At 39.4% G+C, this 21925-nt stretch overlaps 1 protein-coding gene across 13 annotated transcripts in view; it reads left to right on the top strand.

The window, feature by feature from the left end:
- Bbs9 (Bardet-Biedl syndrome 9) overlaps positions 1 to 21925 on the top strand; it is a 304919-nt gene that overhangs the window by 271951 nt on the left and 11043 nt on the right. The window lies entirely within an intron of this gene.

Genomic DNA, 21925 nt, shown 5'->3' with positions numbered 1-21925 from the left:
ATTTCATTGTCATCCATTGGTCATCAGTCCAAGACTATTTTAAAAGAATTTATACGCTACACACTGCAGCAGGGAAAGTCTATGTTAGTGGTAGCCATTCTTTTCTTACCCCATTCTGATCTGAAATAAACACATATTATTTTGAGACTGAATCTTGATTAGATCTTTTATGACCTATAATACATTCACTTTCTCTCTCAGACAGTATGGTGCTTTTACAAAGAAATGTTGTGTGTTTTGGGCTTCTGTTTAGCACTGTAAAAGCAGTGTTTTATTCCATCCCTGTGCTGTGCACATATATGGGTTGGAATAGCTGCAGCCAGGGTGCATATGAGCACTGGAGGAGGAAAGGAATGTCTGCCTAGGGGTGCAGTCTGATGCCTGTGCAGAGTGCATTTACTGCTATGACCAAGGTGTGGGAGGCACAGGAGAGCACATGTGCATTGTGGCCCCCAGCTTCCTTCAACTTCACATCTCATCTTGGAATAGTGCTGCTCAGAAGACCACAGACTTATGCTGACTGGAACTTATGCTCCATTCATTTAACTTTAAAAGACTGCTTGAGCACCTTGCCTGGAATTCAATTTCAGTATCTTTTGAATCTTGCTTTAGAGATAATCTTTTTCTGTGTGCTCACATGCATGTACCAGTTCTAGGACTTGAACCCAGGGCCTGCATGGTGTTTCTGAACTTTTCTGGACTTAAGATTAGCAGTCTACTACCTGAATCACAGCTCCATGTCCACCTTTCTGATAATTAATTGCAGATAAGTACCTTATGGTAAACTTTCCTGCCCTAGCTAGCTTCAAACCTAGATCATCTGATCTCAGCCTCCTGAGTAGCTAGCATTACAGGTGTGAGCTGTTGGCACCTGGAAGAGATGATCTCTTATCTTTGGAAAGAACAAGAATGGGGGAAGGAGGAGAGGAAGAAAGAGATCTTGGCTTATCTGCATTTGGGTTCCAAGACTGAAAGTTAAAACCTGTGTGCTGTAGATCTGCTGTCACACTATTCACCCATGGCCTCTGTCACCATATTGTAACTCTCACCTGTGATTCTTCTTAGAGTTTGGAAGGCATGTTCATTGAACACAAGCAGGAAATAATTAGTTAAAGATGATAGATTTTGTTTCAGGAGCATGAATTTTGGGGAAGACTGGCCTGGCTTGCCATGTGACTTCTAAGCTTCGTCTTTGACCTGATGATACTGTGGTAGCGTTGTGGGGATGGGTTGAGTTAACGCAGGGAAGACACAGCACAGCACCTGGTCTTCCAGAGTGCTCAGCCCACCACAGACTCCCTGTTACCCTGATTGTTATCATGGAAAATGATTTAATCTGTTTGCGTCAAGTGTTATGAAATTGCCATAAAGATTGCATAAAGAACTTTTTTGGCTCTTCCTATAAAGCGCTGATCAGTTTCTTCTGGAAAGAGGTGAAGACGTTATGTGTGCTCGTTCTGTGATGAGAATCACAATCTCACACACATTTGTGGGTTGCCTTACCTACATTTGAGATTGAAAGCAGATCTCGCCAGTTCCTCCAAATAGTGAACATATTGCTGTGAGATAATCTCTCCTTTTTGAGGTAAAAAAAATGATTTGTTCTATTTTTTGTAGCTAACACTAAGAATCCCTGACTACATAACTGGGATGTAGCTATAACATCAAAAGAAAGTACTTGTTCCATGTAGCAGACAAGTCTATATGGGGAAGTGAAAATAAAAATAGCTTAGTCATTAGTGTGGGATGTGGTAATAATAATAATCTACTTATTAGATACCATTGACCCTGTGTCATTTCTCCAGCTGTCGAAGGCCTACCTTGTTAGGACATTGAAATATCCAGAAAGATAGCATATAAAGTACCGTGACTCCAGATTGTTGCCTAACATGTGTTCAGGAAGTCCTAATTGTCATCAGCTCCTGATAGCATTCCCTCTGTTTTCCTTATACAACTACTGACTGTGTCTGCTTTTTCATCTCTCTGGCCTCAAGCCCTATTTCTGAACTATTCCTGTATTGCCTGTTTGAGATGGGCAAGGTCAATCCTATCACAGAACTTAATAGGAAAATATACCTTGAAGAGAAAGAAAGTGCTGTGTATCTGTGTATCGGCAGACAGAAAACAAATTGCTGCAAGTAAAGGCCTCCTCTTCACTGAGTCCAGTACAGTCAACAAAGTGTGGTATTCTCTAAGTTCATTTTCTTGTGGTATTGCTTTTTGTCTTGTTTCATCTTTATGATGAAACAAAGATCATTAACACTCTATGCCAATTTTAGAGCTGCCAGGAAAGTGGGTATTTCCTTGACAAAGACCATAGGTGTGCATGGTGTGGATGGTCACTGCAGTTCAACAGTCTATCTCGAGGCTGACCGGAGACTTGCGGAACAGTCGGCATCCAAGTGGGTTGAAAGCAGAACCCAGATCAATACAGAGCATTAAGCTTTTAGCTCCCTGGCAAGGCATCTGTTATAAGTGAACTCAGACACCTTTTAGACAGCATTGATAGGATATGCGTTTGTACAAGTTGGAGGTGGGAAGTGGCAGGGACTGCATCCAGGCTGATTAAAATTACGTATTTCCTGTCGGATGAGAGCACAGGGAATGTGATCTGCAGGTAACAGCTGCAGGTGATCATTTAGTTTTGTTTCCATTAGACATAGACTGTGTTGGTCTCTGCCTCCAGGGCCACCAGCTTCCAAACAAGCTCCACAAAGTCATTCATTTGTACCTACAAATACTGACTTGAATTGATGGAAAAGACTGGTTCTCAGGGTGTGGGCATAATATTGATGATGAGGAAATGCTAGAGGAGCACCAATAGTTCTTTTTTAAAAAAGATACCTGTGCTTTAGCTAAGTTTAAATTATATGCGAAATCTTTCAAGCTACATTACTACATGATGTATAATATATGTGTTAAACATCCATAAAATATACATGTACATATGGCCCATATATTTTAAAGTTTTGATGAGTTTTACCCTGGAATGCATTTCCTGGTAGTATATTTTGACAGTAAATCATGACAATCTTAAAATTCCCTTTTAATGAAGAGAACCAAGCATTTATAATAAAGATCTTCTGATCTGAAAATTAAAGAGAGTTGCATTGTGGTTTGATTGTTTCAAAGTAGTGTCTCTAATTTGGAAGGGGGAGATAAGAGAATTACTGCCCTTCCAATTTAAACACTTCTTTGCTATTTTTAAAGTTCTGGTTATTATCAGAGTGCCATCTTTTTAGACAAGGAGAGTTAAGTGAGTCATTACTGTATGTAAACAGTACATTTTTGCCTAAAAGTTATAAAGTACATATGTTATTAATAGAAAGACAAAATTTCAAATTCAATAGTCTAAAAGTGGTTTGTTTCCTTAAAGAAGAATGAAAAATGGATAAATTAGTGACTTTTTTCCAAAGAAATTAGTTCCTTTATGTTAAGAATCTATACAGCCACATTGTAAGCACATAAGAAAAATAGGTGTACAATGAGGAGCTAACACTCCTAGGTTGTTGGTTCCCTCCCTGGGTCAGTCCACTGGGATAATCAGGCCAATAAAAGGAAAAAGAGACAGGAAGGGTACTGAGGTTCTGCCCCTTCAGCTTGCTGTCCTATTGAAGTAGGTCTTATTAGATGAACATTACTTAAAAGAGTCCCAAAATCAGATCCAGTCTGCTCTCTGTTAAATACAGAGCGAGCTTACATGCAGCTTGGCCCTTACAATACAGGGCTCCTGATCTGTGCTGAGAAGTAATAAACATGTTCCTTGTCCAGCAGCAGTCACTCAGCAGCCTCCCTTCTTTAAATGCCAACATTACATATGTCTCCAGGTTCCCAGGACACTCCACAGCTGGTGCTGTTTCTTTCTCCTTTCAAAATCAAGACTTGAACTCAGCCTTTGATGGGCTCCCCAGTCCTGCAGCTATTCCCACCTCTTTGAACATTCTTCTTCCCTGGCTCCATGGTTATCCTCATCTCTGCCTCTTTTGAGACTTTCCTTATCTCTTACCTGTGCCTAGCCTGATCAGCTATTCTTCATGTTCTGACCTGGGTTCTCTTTTCACCTGCTGAATGATTTTCATTTCTGTCATTAGTTACTTTTTGTGCTGATGAGTTCCAGATTTTGATCCTCATTGCATCTGTCTCTCCCTGGCTCTGGATTTGTATATTCTACTCCAATTGGCCTTTCCTCCTTAAATGTGCTACAGTACCTTAAGTTGAATACTTAATGACACCATATCTTCCTCATCCCACCCCTAACCTGTGCCTACTTACCTTTGTGTTCCACGTCTTGGGATCTGGGCTGACTCCCTCTTAGGTACCCCAATACAATCAGATTGTACCATAAAACTACTGTCCTCATTCTCACTACTGCTGGCCAGGTCTAGGCTGCCACTGTTGGTAACTTGCTCTATGTAAGCAGCCTGTTCTCTCTTCCTCTAGCCTTTCTTCTTTTATACATTTTCTAGAGGTCACCACATGTAGAGAAACCCCTATAGTTTAAAATCTTTACAAACTCCCATGCTCTCCAGACTCAACCCAAATTACCTGCTATAATAAGGAACTCTTGGTCTTATCATCACTCTGTTCCCTGGCCTTGTTTCTCATGATGTCATGACATGAGCAGGCTACATCTTCTCTGAACACTCGGAGCACGCCCCATCTGGAGTCCCATCTAGATCATCCTGTCATTGCCCTCGTATCTGGGCAGTTCCTCTGGAAGCTTTCACTGACACCCTGTTTTCCTCCTCTCAATGTCCCAGTCAAAGTGTGTTACTTTTCTGGATCCTGTAGTTTACTCCTGCTGGGCCTTCACAGTGTATTAGAATTGCCTTTTGACTCTTAACTTTCCCCTCGGGACTGTGAGCTGTTTAAGCTTAGAGATGGGTCTGTTTGGTGTTGAGACTTAGAGGAAAGTCTTGGAAAATAGTGAATGCATGGAAAATACTTCTTGAGTCAGGCACATGCATGGATATGAATGTTCTGTGACTGCTCTTACTATTCCAGAGTGGTTTGCCAGTTACCAGGCCTCTCTATTTCAGAATGTCTCCAAATTCACATGAGAGCTTAACTTCAAATCACGTAGAAAAGTCTGTGCTGTTAAGTGAAATTGGGAAGTGAAAAGCAGTATTACAATGTGCTTCCCTCAGGGAGGAAAGAAGGAGTGTAAGAAAATGAATATGTGTCTGTTCATTTATGCAAAAGAGTTACAGGAGGATAAGTCAAAAACTAAAGAAATTAGTTACTTACAGCCAGTGGGTGCTAATGGGAAGGAAGGAGATGAATCAGGAGAGAGGGATGAGGGGGGAACTGCCCTTTCTGAGAACCTCTCTGAGTACTGCTCTGATTCCTAGATCTATAGGAATGTCTTATATACCTGCCTCCAAAATAAATGATAAATGCAATTGAGATGTGCCCCCCCCAAATGGAATACAAAACTGAGTCTGATTGTTAATGTGAATTCAGAGTATCCATTCTGAAGAGAATAGGGAGGAAAACATCAGAGTTCTTTGACTGGTTGTTGTAAGGCTGAGAACAAAAGCAGTGGTGCACAGATGCAGTATTAAGTTAGTGAATCTATTACTTCTAGAGGTGTAGGATTCTAAAACTTCATTATTTATATACCAGGGTTAACAAAGAAGTTAGACTCATGGAAACAGAAACCAAAAATCAGAGCTAGTAGTATGAGGTCATAGATTCTAATCTCTGTATATGTGTATCCATATGCATATATATATGCATTTATATACTTCTGTAGCATTCCTATGTCAGTGCACTTACTTATAGAAATACACAGTGTTGACCAGGAGCGTGGCCTAGTGGTAGAGTTCTTACCTAGCATGCACAAAGTCCTGGGTTCAATTCCTAGGTACCACATACACAGAAAAAGCTAGACATGGTGCTGTGGCTAAAGAGGTAGAGCTCTAACCTTTGAGAAAGTCCAAGTACAGGGCCCAGGCTCTGAATTTAAGCCCCAGGACTGGAGAGAGAGAAACAGAGAGAGAAAAAGTGCTTTCCATTTTCATTCTATGTAAGTATTTAAACAGATGTATAAGTGAAGAAATAAGAGGTTTGTGTATGTATATGCATGTAGCTTAACATTCATAATATTCCCCAACTCTGCTGAGAGGGAGCAAAGACGTATTAGCAGCAGTGAGCACACCTTGTGTCCAGATTCTAGTTTCTACCTCATATCTCTCATAAAAGGCTTAATTATATAGGTAATACATGGTTACGTTTCATATTCTTCTTTTCTTTCTCTCATGAAGTCTCTTATACGAATAAAAGCACTTTCAATATTGAAATCACTCCCAAATGTAAAGGATTTTTACATTAGAGGTGAATGTCAAGGGTGTTTCCATCTACAAGAAAAAAAAATGACAAAATTTAAATACTTACGAGAGAGAAACCCGGGCCCCTAAGAGATACAACTAATCCTGGAAACAAGATGAGCTGGGATATGTAGGTTCAGAAGGCGTATGAGCTGGCCACAAGGAGGCCCTAGTGGCCAAAGTTGGAAAAATTAGGGAAACAAAGCTAAGTCTTGATAGTTTGGGATTATAACCTATAGAATAAATGCCAATGAAGAACTGGATATCTAAATAAAAGCACAACTCTTCCTGATACTAAATTTTATTTCCTAAAGAATAAATGAGAGAAATGCAAAATCACCATTAGGCAAACATCACAATAAACTATTGCAAGCATGATCCAACAGTGGTGCTAATAACAATTAGAAAAAGTGAGGAGAAACAACATATTTGTATAGGCTTAAAATATTTCCCCAACATAGTTATTAATAATAATTGAAAAGAAATATATCATTAACTATAGCAAAGAGACATGGTAGACATGGCCTTAACCAGGTGATCACAGCTAATACTAGTTGTGATGCCACCAAATACCATGTGCTGAGCAGTGGCACACATGCAACTTCTGTAGTTGTGACATGAAAATATAAACTCGGTGTAATCACAGGGAAGTATCAGGCAAACAAACTAATTTGGAAAACACTGGGAAACAGCTTCCAGTGTTCCTTCAAGGTTATGAATACTGAGGGAAGGGTCATGGACTGGCAGAGGTGGAGTGACAGTAGGGTGCCAACATAAGAGACCCCAGTATTTAGAGTAAAGGACTTTGGGGCATGGACTAACTTGTTCTTGTAAATTGAGTGTGTATACTGCTATTTTAAGGGAACTAGAAGGAAAAATAGAAGGATAAAACAGAAAGAGAAAAGTAATGTAAAAGGAGGCAAGAGAAATAGGAGAGGAGACAGAAAGCATGAAATGCTCTTCCCATTCGATTAGATGAAGGCCCTTCTCATCCAAATTTGCTGAAAGTTTTTATCATGAACAGATGTTGAAACTTATTAAATGAATCTTCTGTAGCTAAAGCGATTATGTAGTTATTTTTGCCATATTGCTTTTCAATTATGAATTAGAATTAGAAAAAATTCCCCAATTCCAAGTTACGTTTTCTGTTTTCTTCTGTCATTTCAGAGTTCCTTTGTTATAAAACTCTGATCATTTTGTAATTTGAGATGCCACCTTATAATAGCTTACACTTGCTATTAGGTCTATTTTTGTATATTAGTCCATCTGTTTGTTCATGAACCAATATTACACTTCTAATGAAGTATTTTATAATTTACAAAGCTAGTTCCTTCCCCTATGGCTTTTCCAGAGTCAAAAGTTTACTTATCTGTCTTTTTTTGTTTTGTTTATTATTTTTATTTTGGTAGTGGGGCTTGGACTCAGGGGTTTGCATTATTTTATGTTCTAATCAATCTATAAGCAATTTGATAAGCTCCAGATGAGAAATGAAAACCTAGTATTGTATCATGGAAGAGAATAGTATTTGATCAGTTAACATAGAGAGGACTGACTTGTTTATGGTTTTGAATCTCTGAGTCCAAGAACATGGTATGTTTTTCCATGTGTTTATGACTACTTGGTCTATATCTGTGTTTCATAATGGTTCTCATTTACAACCTTGTGAGATGCATTATACACACTGGATGCCCAGGTCTTGTATGGATAGTTTTCAGAGGGGTATTTTTGTTTGCTTTTTGTTTTCGTCAGGCATGGGGCTTAAACTCTGGGCCTGGGCATTGTCCCTGAGCTCTTCAGCCCTACCCCTGGAGCCACAGCACCACTTTCAGTTTTCTAATGGTTAATTGGAGATAAGAGTCTCACAGACTTTAGTGCCAGGGCTGGTTCTGAACCGCGATCCTCAGATCTCAGCCTACTGAGTAGCTAGGATTACAGGCGTGAGCCACCATGCCCGGCTTAGTTTGGAGAGTTTTGACAGTTGTTTCCACTCATGTAATCAGCACCACCTCAGTCTTGATACACTCATGGGCCTTTCCAGTCCCTGCCTCGTCCCATACGCTGAATAAGCAGTATTCTTTTTTGTAAGTCACTCACAGCATGTTCTTCTTTGTCCCAGGCTTTTCTATGCAGAATGCTTTTGAGACTGACCCATATTCTCATGTGCATCAGTAGTTCATTCTTCTTTCCTATCTAGTAATATTCCTTTGTAAAAATATACCACAGTTGGGCCAGGAGTTTGGCCTAGTGGTAGAATACTTGCCTAGCATGCACAAAGACCTGGGTTCAATTCCTCCATACCACATTCACAGAAAAAAGGCGGAAATGGTGCTGAGGCTCAAGTGGTAGAGCTCTTGAGAAAGTCCAAGGACAGTGCTCAGGCCCTGAGCTCAAGCCCAGGAGCCCAGGACTGGCCAAAAAAAAAATACACACACACACACACACACACACACACACACACACACACACACACACACACACACACACACACACAGTCTGTTCACCTACTCTCCTGCTGATGGGTGTTTGAGTTTTTCCTAGTTTATAGTTTAGAGCTGCCATGACCTTAATGTATATGACCTGTTGTGAGAATGTCTTTGAGTGAGTAGATATCGGAGCTGGAAATGTTGACTCACCAAGTAGAGATATGTTTAACTTTCTTTCTTTCTTTCTTTGCCAGTCCTGGGCTTGGGCTTGGGGCCTAAGCATGGTCATTAGGTTTTCTCAGGGCTAGAGCTTGAGCCACAGCACCACTCCTGCCTTTTTTCTATGTATGTGGTACTGAGGAATTGAATCTGGGTCTTCCTGCATGTTAGGCAAGCACTCTACCACTAGGCCAAACTCCCAGACCCATGTTTAACTTTAGATGAAAGTGGTAAGTTTTCCAACATATAAGTATGCTTATCATCTTTAAGTAGTTATACGAAAGGATCCACATTCAACAAAGCAGTTTATAATTACAACACTTCTTGATTAGTATCGTCCTTTTCTTCATTCACCCCATCCCTCCCAACCCCTGCCCTCAATTTTCCTAATTTCATAGGCTACTGAATACTATGACTACATTCTCTCTCCTCTTCTTTTCATTCATCTGCTCCCTTCCCTCTCACATCTCAAGGACAGTCTTCCTGGTGCTCATTTTCCAACTTCCTTATTTATAACCATTCTAGTTAGCATTTCCTCCTGATGTGTTAGCATGGGACCCATACCGCTTTGGGGGAGCCACCAGCCTAGGCAGGGCATGCTTTGTACATGTTATTATGAGCTGACCAGGAGCCCGTCCAGAAAGCCTGTTCTGTCTGAGATGGAGCCAGATGTGTGTTTGCCCTGTTTCTTGGTATTGACAAGTCTTAGGTTGGTCTTGCTTATTTGTTTCATGCAAAGAGAAACTTACTTTCTAAATTGTTAAAAATTGAAGTGTATCTCTAACCTTTTTGGAAGACTTGACTCACCATATATCATATCTCTGTCTTGAAGTACTGAGCCTTAAATACAGAAGCTTTTCAGCAAAGACTGGGATGTCACCTATTGCTTTATTACTGAGATGGAAAGAAGCTAAATTACAGTGTTACCTGGACAGCAAGCAACACCTTTGGTGTTGATTAGGAAAGAAAAGGAAAAGGAAATGTCAAGGAATCTTTCTTTTTTTTTTTTTTTTTTTTGTCAGTTCAGGCTTTGAACTCTGGGCCTAAGCACTGTCCCTGGGATTTTCAGCTCAAGGCTAGAGCTACCACTGAGCCATAGCACCACCTCCGTTTTTCTGGTAGTTAACTGGAGGTAGAGTCTCATGGTCTTTTGTGCCCAGGCTGGCTCTGAACCTAGATCCTCAGATCTCAGTCTCCTGAGTAGCTAGGATTACAGGCGTGAGCCACCAGTGCTGCCAGGAGTCAGCCACTCTTTCTAATGCAGATTAGAGAATTACCTAGTTCCTTATCTCTTTAAGTCTAAGAAAAACGTTCATCTAAAAATTTAACACTAAAAAAATAGTAAAAAACCATTTAACCCAAAGTTTATGTGCAGTTGAATGAGTTTCTTTTCATTCGCAACAGAACTAGAACCAAAAGAGGAAATCTAAGGACCTATGTCATGATGTCTTCCTATTATTCCTCCTTTTTAAATTGGTGTCCCTAGGGTTTGAACTCAGGGTCTTGTTAGGCAGTACTGTACGACTTGAGCCATGTTCCCATCCCTTTTTGTTTTTGAGATAATGTTGCTTTTTGCCTAGGATGGCTTAGACAGAGATCTTCCCATTTCTGCTTCCCACCATAGCCAGTATTCTAAGCATCACACACACACACACACACACACTCACACACACACACACACACACACACACACACACACACACACACACACGCAGCTTTTTTCTTTTGAGCTGGGAGTCTGGTCTGGCTTCAAATTGCAATCCTCCTCATCTCTACCTCCTGTCTAATGGCATCGCTGTGGTTCCTAGATATGACTAGTGCATGTTAGGGAAAAGCAGTTTTCCATCTGTCAACACTCACAACTGGAATATTATAGATACAGTAACATTTTTTATTTAAATATATGTTTTAATTGTTTGGTGTAATAAAAATAATAATAACTAACTTGCACACTTTCATATGCCTAGCATATCCTTATATATATTTCAAAAGTCCTAAAATGGGTACTCTTTCTCTCACATTATACATGACTAAAGTTCTGTTAATGAGGTCACTTGTCTAAGACCATTTAGCTGTGGAACTGGACCTGGAGCCCCAAAGTCTGATGCTGATATGGCATTGTTTATCTCCACACTACGTGGCCTGCCGTGATGATGCTCAGTCTCTCCAGGCAGTTGTTAGCCGGCAGGTCTTCAGGATAATCACTTTAGAAGAAAAAGCTACCCATGAGGCATGTCTAACAGATGATGGAAGAAATGAATATGTTTAACCATGTGTGTTTGGTATTTACATAATACAATTGTTGATACTGTAGAAATTAGTTCATAGATATTTGGTAGAAAGAACTAAGTAGAATCAAGAGAGAGGATTGCCCATTTGTAATCCAAATGTTTCCTTTTCCTTGTGCACACAAATAAGACTTTCCCTTTTCTTCTGTTTTAAGCAATGTCTACCCATATGTTGCTCAAAAGAGACCCAGGAAAACATCAGACAACCCTCCAAAGGACTGAGCCACAGTCCTGGGAGGTTATTAAGGGATAATTTCATGGAGAAGAAAGTTTTTACAGATCAATCTAGCAGATGGGAGTTAGTCATCTGTCTTTTCCAGAACTAGATGAAGGAATATAGCACAGATTATTCCAGTTGAACAGATTCAGGGTGATGGATTCATCTGGGGTGCAATAATAATTGTGTATTCTTTCAGTTTTATTCACTGAGGGTTTCCATAAATATCACCAAGACTGGTGATTATGTAACTTAGAGGGCTGGAGGCTTACCTATGTCCACACCACACCACTTAGGACAGAGCCTTTAGGGAAAGTAAATATTGTTTTTTTAACACTAGTGAGTAACTACACTAAGCTGTTATAGAGCCAGTTGTTTCACCACTGCCTTTACAGGAAATGTTTGCCTCTTATTCACTGAAAGTTTGTGTGTATTTGTATGAGAGACAAAGAGAGAGCAAGAAAGTGAGGAGGGGAGGGAGAAGGGGAAAGAAAGAGACTGAGAGATATAGACAGAAAGTTTAATTCTGAAGTTACTATTTTGGGCCAAGGCACTTTGTACTCATGCGGGGGGGGGGGGGCGGGCTATAAAAATACATTAGTTGAAAAAAATAAGTAGTATTTTTTTATTTTTCCTGGTAGAATTAAGTGATAGCTGAGGAAGTTCTCACAGGCAGAATGGAAAGTCACAGTATGTCCCAAATGTCTGTCCATAAACATTATGGCTCCACTCACAAAAGCCTGTTCTCTTATACATACAAAGCCACTTTCCCTCAACTTAAACCCTTTCCTGCAAGAACAGGGGTTTACTTGATGGCTGTATCTCTGCCTGGCGAATAGAGAAGCAATTGTTGTGGGGAGGCTGACCCCAGCAGGATCTTCTTACCTGACCAGCCCTCCATGGGGACAATCAGACCAGCTGATAAATGAAGGAGTTGGTTTTCCTGGGGGGGGGGCAGGTATCACGTCCCAGAAAGGTTTATCTAGGAGTAAGAGGCAAAAGCCCTTCCTGCCTCAAGAACGACAACCACTAGCATTTATGTGACATTCTAACCTTTCCTAAGTCATTTATATGATCTCATTTTATCTTTACAGGACTTTAGAAAGTAAAAGCCATAAGATACACACAGCAAGCTTGCTTCAGGCCATTTCTTAGGAATACACACCACACCACACACACACACACACACACACACACACACACACACACACACACACACATCCTAGAATAGTTTACTATCTGTTTCCTGATAGGCTCATAGGCTCTGGTTTCTTTTCTCATTTTCCTGCTTTCTTGTTCTTCTTTAGATAGCTTTCCAGAGACAATTGCAGAAGCTGGCTTATTCCTTTTATTTTCTTTGTTACAAGACTTGAAATCATCACTGTATTTTCTCTTCTTGGTTTTCTCCATCCATTTCTAGCTCTTTTTTGCCTCAAGATATACTGAACCACAGCGTAACGTCATTAGAATAATGCCATCTTAGTAGAGGGGTTCGCAAATTTCCTCCTTTAGTACTTCATGGAATGGTTTGGAGGACATTGGTGCTCTTTATGGGTATGGTTGAATGTACAAGTGAATATTTTAACCGTGGGCTTTTCTTTGATGGGAGATTTTTATTCTTTTTCTACTTTTTTTTTTTTTTTTTAGTCATGGGACTTGAATTCTGGGCCTGGGCATTGTCCCTGAGCTCTACAGCTCAAGGTGACCACCCTACCTTTGGACCTGGGCATTGTCCTTGAGATCCTCAGCTCAAAGTGACCACCCTACACTTGGAGCCACACTGCCACTTCTGGTTTCCTAGTGGTTAATTGGAGATTAGAGTCTCACAGACTTTAGTATCCTGGCTGGCTTTGAACTGTGATCCTCAGATCTCAGCCTCCTGAGTAGCTAGGATTACAGGCGTGAGCCACCATGCCAGGTGATGGGAGAATTTTTTATTCATTTTTTTAAACCTCATCATTTGTTATAAATTTAGTGGTTTTAATATGATTTTGGTTCAATTTTGATCATATAGTTTAGAAATTTCTCCACTTCCTTTAGATTTTTCCAATTAATTGTAACATAACTTTCCAAAATGTTTGATAATAAACCTTTGGACTTCAGTAATACCTGTTGTACTTTTGCCATTTTCATTTCTAGTTTTATTAAATTGAGTTTTCTTTTGATTTGTTTTGGTTAGTTTGGGGTTTGACAGTCTTGTTTATCTTTTCGAAGACCAACTCTTTGATCCATTTCTTTAATTTCTGCCCTGATCTTTATTATTTCTGTTTCTGTAGTAATTTTGGACTTGTTTTCCTAAGCCCTTGAAGTGAATAATTAGGCTATTTATTTAAGATCTCTTTAGATTTAAATGTAGCCACCTATAGCTATAAACTTATATTTTAGAATTACCTTTGCAGCCCAAAGGTTCTGGCAAGTTGTGCTCATTTTTATTTGATATTCAGAATTTTAAACATTCCCCCCCCCAAGTTCTTCAGTGATCCAGAGATCATTCCAAAGAATATAGTGTTAAATTTCCATGAGTTTGAATAGTTTCTGTACTTTCTCTTGATATGGATTTCTTAATTTTGTTCCATTGTAGTCTAAGAAGATAGAAACTATTAGTTAAATTTTTGTGTACTTGTGAAGGCTTACTTTGTGATTTAAAATGCAATATATTTAGGAGAAAGTTATATGGTTGCAGAGAAGAATGTGAATCCTATAGCCATTGTTGGAGTATTCTGTAGGTGTCAGTTTATGTGCATTTTCACTGAAGTTTTTTTATTCCTTCAGGTATCTACTGAAATCTTGGCTTATTTTCTTTTTTTCTCTTTCTCTTTAAAGGATAGCTTGATTCAAGATAGTAATCTTGGTTCTGAAATGTATGTCTATGCTCTTCTGGCATTTAGAGTTTCTGCTGAGAGGTCGACTGTTACTCTGATCAGATAATATTTATGTAGGTTGGTACTCCTGTGGTTCCAGCATCCTTTCCTTCCTCTGCACTCTTGACATTTTAACTTTATTTGACATGAAGAGGTTCTTCCCTGCTCATGTCTAGTTGGAGTTCTAAACTTATCCCATGCTTGAATACACACTTCTTTCCTATATTTGTTAATTTTTTTTCCTGTAACTTCATTGTGTAGGTTTTCTGTGTCTTTAATCTGATCTTCTTTCACTCTTCTACACCATATATCCATAGGTCTGGTCTCTTAATTGCATTCTAAATTGAATGACATAGTCATGATTGCTTCCTTTTTCTTTATTGTTATATGAATGTAGTAATTTCTTGGTCTGATATTCTTTCTTCCACCTAATCTAGTCTCTTGGTGATGCTTTTCATTGAGTTTCTTTGTTTGATTTTTCGATGTTTTCAATTCTGAGATTTCTGTTTTTTTATTTAAGAATCCCTTTTGGTAAATTTCTCATCTAAATTATTGACTTTCCTGTCCAACTTAGTACTTTATTTTTTAATCTGCCCCTTAAATCCATTTTGAGATAACTGATCCTCTTTAAAACTATACTCTTGTAAAATATTTAGAAAGAGGTATACACTATGTCATTTATATTTTACCACATTTGCAAATGTGAGTATATGTGTGTGTATTTAACATTTGAGTAAATCATATCTGAAGAACCAGACACAAAAATCTAATATAAAAAACCACAAAACTATACTTTTGAATTATTTGTATAGATTTCAACCATTTGGATATCTTTAGATTCCATTATTCTAGAGTTATGGAGTTTTAAAGGAATCATGTGACTTTTTTCTTATATCTTGTGTTACTGTTTTGTAATTTGAACATTTGTTAGGATGTATGTGCTGTGGTGCGGGAAGACCCAAAAGAATTTCTTGAGGAAGTAGCAGATGGGCATCTCCCTGTCAGCTTCTTCTCTTGAGATAATTGTTTTTTTTAATCTCTCTCTCCCTCTCTCCCTCTCTCCCTTTCTCCTTCTCTTCCTCTCTCCCTCTCTCTCTCCCTCCCCCCCCCCCCGCTGGTATGGAATTTGAACTCCAGGCCTTACACTTTTTTAATGATTTTATTAACACTGATTTTTACATCATATTTCAAATGTCATGTTTAACAAACAAGTATTCAAGAAGGGATTGTCTATGTACAGTCACTGGCATAGATTTTAGAATATAATTAAAATTAAGCTGAGGGTTTGTATGTCATAGATACCTATCAATCTATATAACATTATATCTATAGAGTAGAGATCCCATCATATATTTTTATGTCTATGTAGTTATGTTTCTAGCTCTAAGAGACCATGTCCATAACCTTGGGTACCCAAATACTGAGTCATCGCTCTTGTACTGTTTGGATCTAATAACCACATATTAAGGATACTATGCACCTTTTGTTCCTTTGGTCTTGACTTATCTCACTCAACATGATTCACTCTAATTTCATCCACTTCCCAGCAAATGCCATTATTTTATCTTGTCTGTTGGCTATGTAGAATTTCATTGTACATATACATATATATATATATATATCACATTTTTTGTATCTATTCATCTGCAGCACGGCATTTGGATTGTTTCCATCACCTGGTGATTGTGAATAGTGCAGAGATGAACATGGCTGAGCAGGTGTCCTTATCATATCCTGGGTTATGATGTTCAGGATAGATGCCCAGGAGTGGTATGGCGGGATCATAGGGAAAGTCTGTTTTCTGTTCTTGAAAAAAAACTCCAAATTGCCTTCCAGAGTGGCTGAACTAGTTTACATTCCCACCAGCAGTACAGTAGGGTTCCTCTTTCTCCATGACCCCACCAGCATCTGTCATTGTCTGAGTTCAGAATGTTGGCCATGCTAATTGGGGTAAGGTGGTATCTTAAGATTGTTTTTATTTGCATTTCCGTTATGACCACGGATAATGAACATTTTCTCATATGTTTTTCTGCCATTTTAACCTCTTCTTTGGATAAGTCTCTCTTTAGTTTCCTTGCCCATTTAGTAATTGGTTTGTTGGGTTTGGGGGGGGATTAGTTTCTTGAGTTCCCTATAGATACTGGATATTAAACATTTGTCTGATTATTGACAAATATCTTTTCCCAGTTAGTTGGCTGTCTCTCTACTTTAGTGGCTATGCTTTTATGTGTGCAGAAACTTCTTGTTTTTAGGTAGTCCCACTTGTGGAATCTCTCTCCAATCTTGTTATCCTGGGACTCTGTTCAGGAAGTTTTTGACAGGCCTTACACTTTCACTCTAATTTTTTACTCAAGGCTAGCATTCTACCACTTGAGCCATACCACCCCTTTTGGTTGGTTAGATGGAGATAATAGTCTCACAAATTTGTCTGCCTGGGCTTGAACCACCATCTCTGACCTCAGCCTCTGAATAGCTAGTAGTTGAGATGTAAGCCCCCAGTGTCTGGCTCCTATTGTATCTCAGATGATAGACAAATGCTGCTAATACTTGAGATGGATATCTCATGAACTTTTCTTCCTGGAAGCCTCAACCTATAATCCTTCTAACCTCATCTCTGCCTTACAAGAGCCTTTGTGTTCCCCTCCCCTCAAGGAGTCCCACTGTTATAGAGCAGATTATAGCTTTTCTCTGCCTTACCATTCTGCTTTCTATGTTGTTTAGCTGCCCAGTAACCCTCTCTCTATTCCCATAAGTCTTCCTCTGTCTCTCCTCTGTTCAGTCTGCATCCATGGAGCTACAGGCATGAAACATTTAACTACATCCAACCCTGGCAGTCCTTCACTGAGCATTGTAATCTTTTTTCCTAATAAAATTCAGTTTATTCTTATATGAAATCCTATGACAGTTCTGAAGTTTCGGAAGCCTGTTTGGCTTTCAGTGGGATATATTGATTAGATCTATTACATACTTTATTATTTTACTTATTGCCAGTTATAATTTATATGTACTCTAGTGAGCCACTTCCTCACCTTTGCAAATATATTCTAAATACCTTTAGAAGAAGTATCTATCAATTCCAAATTCTTTTTAAAGAGTGCTTTAGGTGGTAAAAGGCTTTGTTCTCACTGTTTCTCTTTAAGTTACTCCTGTGCTATTTTTTTGCCATTTGGTAAAATTCTATTCACTTTTCTTAGAACAAGGGATAGAATACCTGTTGAGACCACAGATACATGCCATAATCTTACCTTTACGAGTCTAAAACACTTATTCACTGGAGAGTAACTCAGCTGTACTGCTATGTGTCTAACAGGGAATGTCAAGATAAAGGAATAGCTTAGGGCTTGAACTTCAGAGTTGTCATGTAACAACCCAGTGTATATGTGTCTCTGAACAAGTCATATGATTAATTAGAGTCTGATTTCATCATGTGAAATAACACAGAAATGACATACCATTTCAGATCACAGTTGAGTGACTAAGCATGCAAATGCACTGCAGCTGGCATATAGGCTCTCAAAAGTGGAATCAGCATCATTTTCAGCTACCACATAGAAATCATTAGTCTTGTCCCTTTAGGTTAGTTCTTTTCATTTATAAAGTTATATCCACATTTTTCACCCCTTTGGAACATGGGGTCTGGATTTGTTGCTGTCTATATGGTGCATTCTGTATGCTAACTTGCACACTCACTTTAGACAGCTGTACATTGTTCAATGCCCTATTCCTCTGTCCACAGCAGACATGTCATGTCCATCCCTCGGTTCTGTGCCCCATGCCTCTGTCCACAGCACTGTACTTGGGTGGAGTTTTCTACTCACTGCAGGGATACTCAGCTTCTACAACCAATATGTCTGCTGGCTTCTTGTCTAGCCGTAGATGGACACTCTTCTTGTTACTTATTATAACTCCAAGGCATGCTTCCTACAGCCTTTCATTTACTTCATGAAATTGTTAGGAAGATATGTCCATTTTACCAACAAGAAAATGGAGGCCAAAACATAGTCCATAACTTCCAGTACCTAGCTTAATATGTGTTTTTTATGCTCCATGGCTTCAGATTCTTGTGTAATTCACCATTAAAAGTTGTAAAGAATGAAAATTGTATCATAAACTGTGGGACATAGTATAAATTGAAAGGTTGATAGAGTTTGTCTGCTCTCACTAGTGAATTTTCTGGTGTGTGGGGTGTACAAGCGTGGTGAGACCCATTCCCTCCTCTCCACTCCACCTTCTTGTTTGTTTCTGCATAGGCACTTCTCTTGGGTGCTTTAATTCTTTATCTCTTTCTCTCAAAGAGCTGTTCTCTCTGGCATTTTCTTGTTTTGCTATTTAAACCCATTGTCTTCGGTTTGGTTTGGTTTTAGTGGTACTGGGATTTCAATCCAGGGCTCCAAACCAGGCCCAAATCTTTTTTTCTAAACACTTTTGAAATAAAGTCTTGCTTTTGGCCCATAATTCCTGTGGAAAGTATACACCCAGCTATTGGTCACCTGGGGTTTCATCAACTTCTTGCCCTGGCTGGCCTCAAACCATGATCTTCCTAATCTTTACCTTTGGAGTAGCTGGATTAAAAGCATGAGTCACAGGTGCCTGGCTCAACCTACTTCTTTTGTGTTTGATACCATTTTGAATTTTGTTTCTTAGTTAAGTTTTAGGCTGATCCCTCCATGTTACAGGGCTGTGCAGGATATATAGGAGGTGGGGAATAAAAAGAAAGTATTAGGAAGGGCTGCTATGTTCCATCTTCAAAGGAAGTAGAGCTGGGGTAAATCCAACTTGTTTTATGATTGGAAGGGAGTACCATAGTTTGGATGAAGCCTGGCTTTTTATTGCCAAAAAAAAGCACAAAATGGAAATGGAGGTAAATGTGAATAATTCAAAGTAATGTTTAAACTTTGATGCTATTCACTGTCTTCTCTGAAATTAGAGATTTATGCCTGTAAAGGGTTAGGGAGGAATTTGAAATGTTTATGTTACCAGAGTGTAAAAACCATTGTCCAGTTGTTTATCTAATCTTTCATTGGGCTTGCTTTTAAAAACACGTTTAGATTTGAAGTAGCCTGGGAGAAATAAACTGTTCCAGGCCATAACTTGATGCCCCAGTGGAAATAAGATGGACCCTTTTTTGTTCATTTTGAGAAATTTCCCATGCAGACAGATGTCTTTGTGCCTTCCTGTGTAGTCCCTTCATCCACAGTAACTGTTATCAAGAACTAGAATTACAAGTCCTCTTTCTAGCCTTGGCTTCTACCCAGAATGCCGCTGGGATCTTGTTTCTTGCCTGGGCTGGACATGTAGTTGTCGCACCTACTCTGTCTCTCTGATTCTCCAGGTGTTGTCATCCAGTAATATTTGATTCTTTTAAGATATGGATCAGCTCAAACAAAGAACTTTCTTGGGAATCTTTCTAGGTTTCCAGATAGCCAGGTAGACTTGGAAGCAGAGCAGGAAGGAACCCCAGGGGAATTGGGGGAATTGTTATACAGAAAATCTCTCAGGCCAAAATCATTCAATCATTCATTCTTTCAGTGGAGTCAACAAATGATTACTATGTGTTTATTGTGTGCTAGGCTTGGACTATAGCAGCATCAAAGTAGACCTATGAGGGTTAGAATGTGTGTAAGAAACCAAGAAGCTTACCAGTGGTGATTTTTAAACAGGTAGTTGGGGCGGGCTGTGTTCAGAAAGCAGCTTTTGAAGAAAGACTTGGCAGAAGGTTAGGGATTTTCCCTACAATTATACAAGGCATAGGGACTCAGATAAAGGGGACAGACAGTATGCAACCCCCTCAGGTGGGAGCCAGCATGTTCCAGGAGCAGCCAGGAGGCCAGCAAGATGGTAGGATAGGAGATGAGGTCAGATTACATGCTGCCTTTGGGGGTACATTTGCTGTTTCTGAGGGAGAACTGGGAGATGGTCATGAAGACAGGAGCGACATGGTCTTACTATAAAGAATCCTTGGTGCTGCTCTGAGACCAGACTGAGAGTTGGGGAACCAAAGGTAGAAACACAAAGTCCAAATGGAGCACAATAGAGACAAGTAATTTGGCTGTTCTGTGGTAAGAGATGGTGGTAAACTTTTCATGGTGGTATTAAGGGTGGAAATGGTCTGCCTCTGAGAAGCTTTTAAATATAGAGACAACAGCTTCACAATGAGCTGACACGGTGTGTGAGAAGAAGAAATCACAGTGATTCCAAGATTTGGTTCAAGTAACTGGAAACAAGATGTGATGGGAAAGACTGCATGCAGGTCAGCAGGTTTAAGGAAAATTAGAATAAGGTTTGGTAAGAGTTTGGTATCCCCATAGAGGCATTTTGCAGGTAATTGGATATCTAAGCCTGGGACTTAGAAGGCAAATATAAGATAGAGTGATGAAATTTGAGAAAGGGCAAATTATCTAGGTATGCCTAGTGCATACCTATAATCCCAGCACTCAGGAGGCTGATGCAGAAAGAACAGAAATTCAAGGCCTGCCTATTGCTTTCCTGAAGATCAGATAGCTATAGCTGCTGTTGCTTTCTGCCTTCTTAAGAACCCACTCTCCAGTTCATCCTCTTCCTCTCCCCAGCCCATCATCTTGCATGAGAATCTCCACTTAGGTTAGCCAAGATTGTGGCAGTGATGGTGTTTTCTGTGAACTACTAATGTTTTTACATCAGTTAGCTCCTTTAATCTACAGTCCCCTATGCCCAAAGCAGAGTTATCTTCATTTACAAATAAGGAAATTAAGGCAGAGAAAGATTAAGTAACTCATTTCATCATAGACACACATACACACACTGAAGCTAATCAGTGGCAGAACAGAGATTTAAACTCCGATTTAAACCGCTTCAGAGGGCATGCTCTTGAATCTGGAGAATTTAAGAGCCATCTGTTAGCTAGAGAGACCTGATTTTGCTTAGTATTAGAGTATTCTAGAAAAGAATTATGTTCTTTGCTTTGTTTTGTTTGAGAAACAAGAGAGGATTCAAGGCTGACTGGTCCTTGCTCCAGATTCACTGCCTTGTACATTAGCAGCTGTGTATAGCCCCGAGTCCTGGGAGGATGTGCTCGCACATTCTTCATTGATGACTTTTTTTCTTCAGACTATATTTCTTCCAGTTTCATGCATTCCTCTTCAAGTCAACAAGAATATATTAAGCATACACTTTTTATGTAAGAGACAGGAACATTAACTCCCTTTTCTCACTGTTTATTTTCCTGTGGGAAGTGTATTTGTTTATCATGCAGACTATAGAGTCATCTGGAAACTAAGAAGGATTGCATTCATAGATTGGGTTTTGAAATTCCTCAATCTTTACAGATGAGGTATAAACAAAATGATTTTGTTTACCATTATTTCTGAGTACCCTGGTGAGCAGTTGCCAATGAATATTCTATTAATAATCCCTTCCTCTTTCAGAAGAACTCACCAGCACCCATAAAATATTCACTAGGAGAATTAAAGCCCCATAAAAATAATTGGTACTTGCTTCCTTCAAGGCTCCAGTTCTCAATTCCCTAGCTGCTACTGTTCTGGGTCACCAATCTTCCTCTTTAAGCTTCATCTGCTGGCCATTCTGTTTCCCATGCAAAGCAGCCTCCGCA

This window comes from Megascapheus bottae, chromosome 5 (assembly GCF_031878675.1).
Source record: "Megascapheus bottae isolate mThoBot1 chromosome 5, mThoBot2.hap1, whole genome shotgun sequence".
Lineage (NCBI taxonomy): Eukaryota > Metazoa > Chordata > Mammalia > Rodentia > Geomyidae > Megascapheus > Megascapheus bottae.
This window is presented reverse-complemented; position numbering and strand designations above follow the sequence as displayed.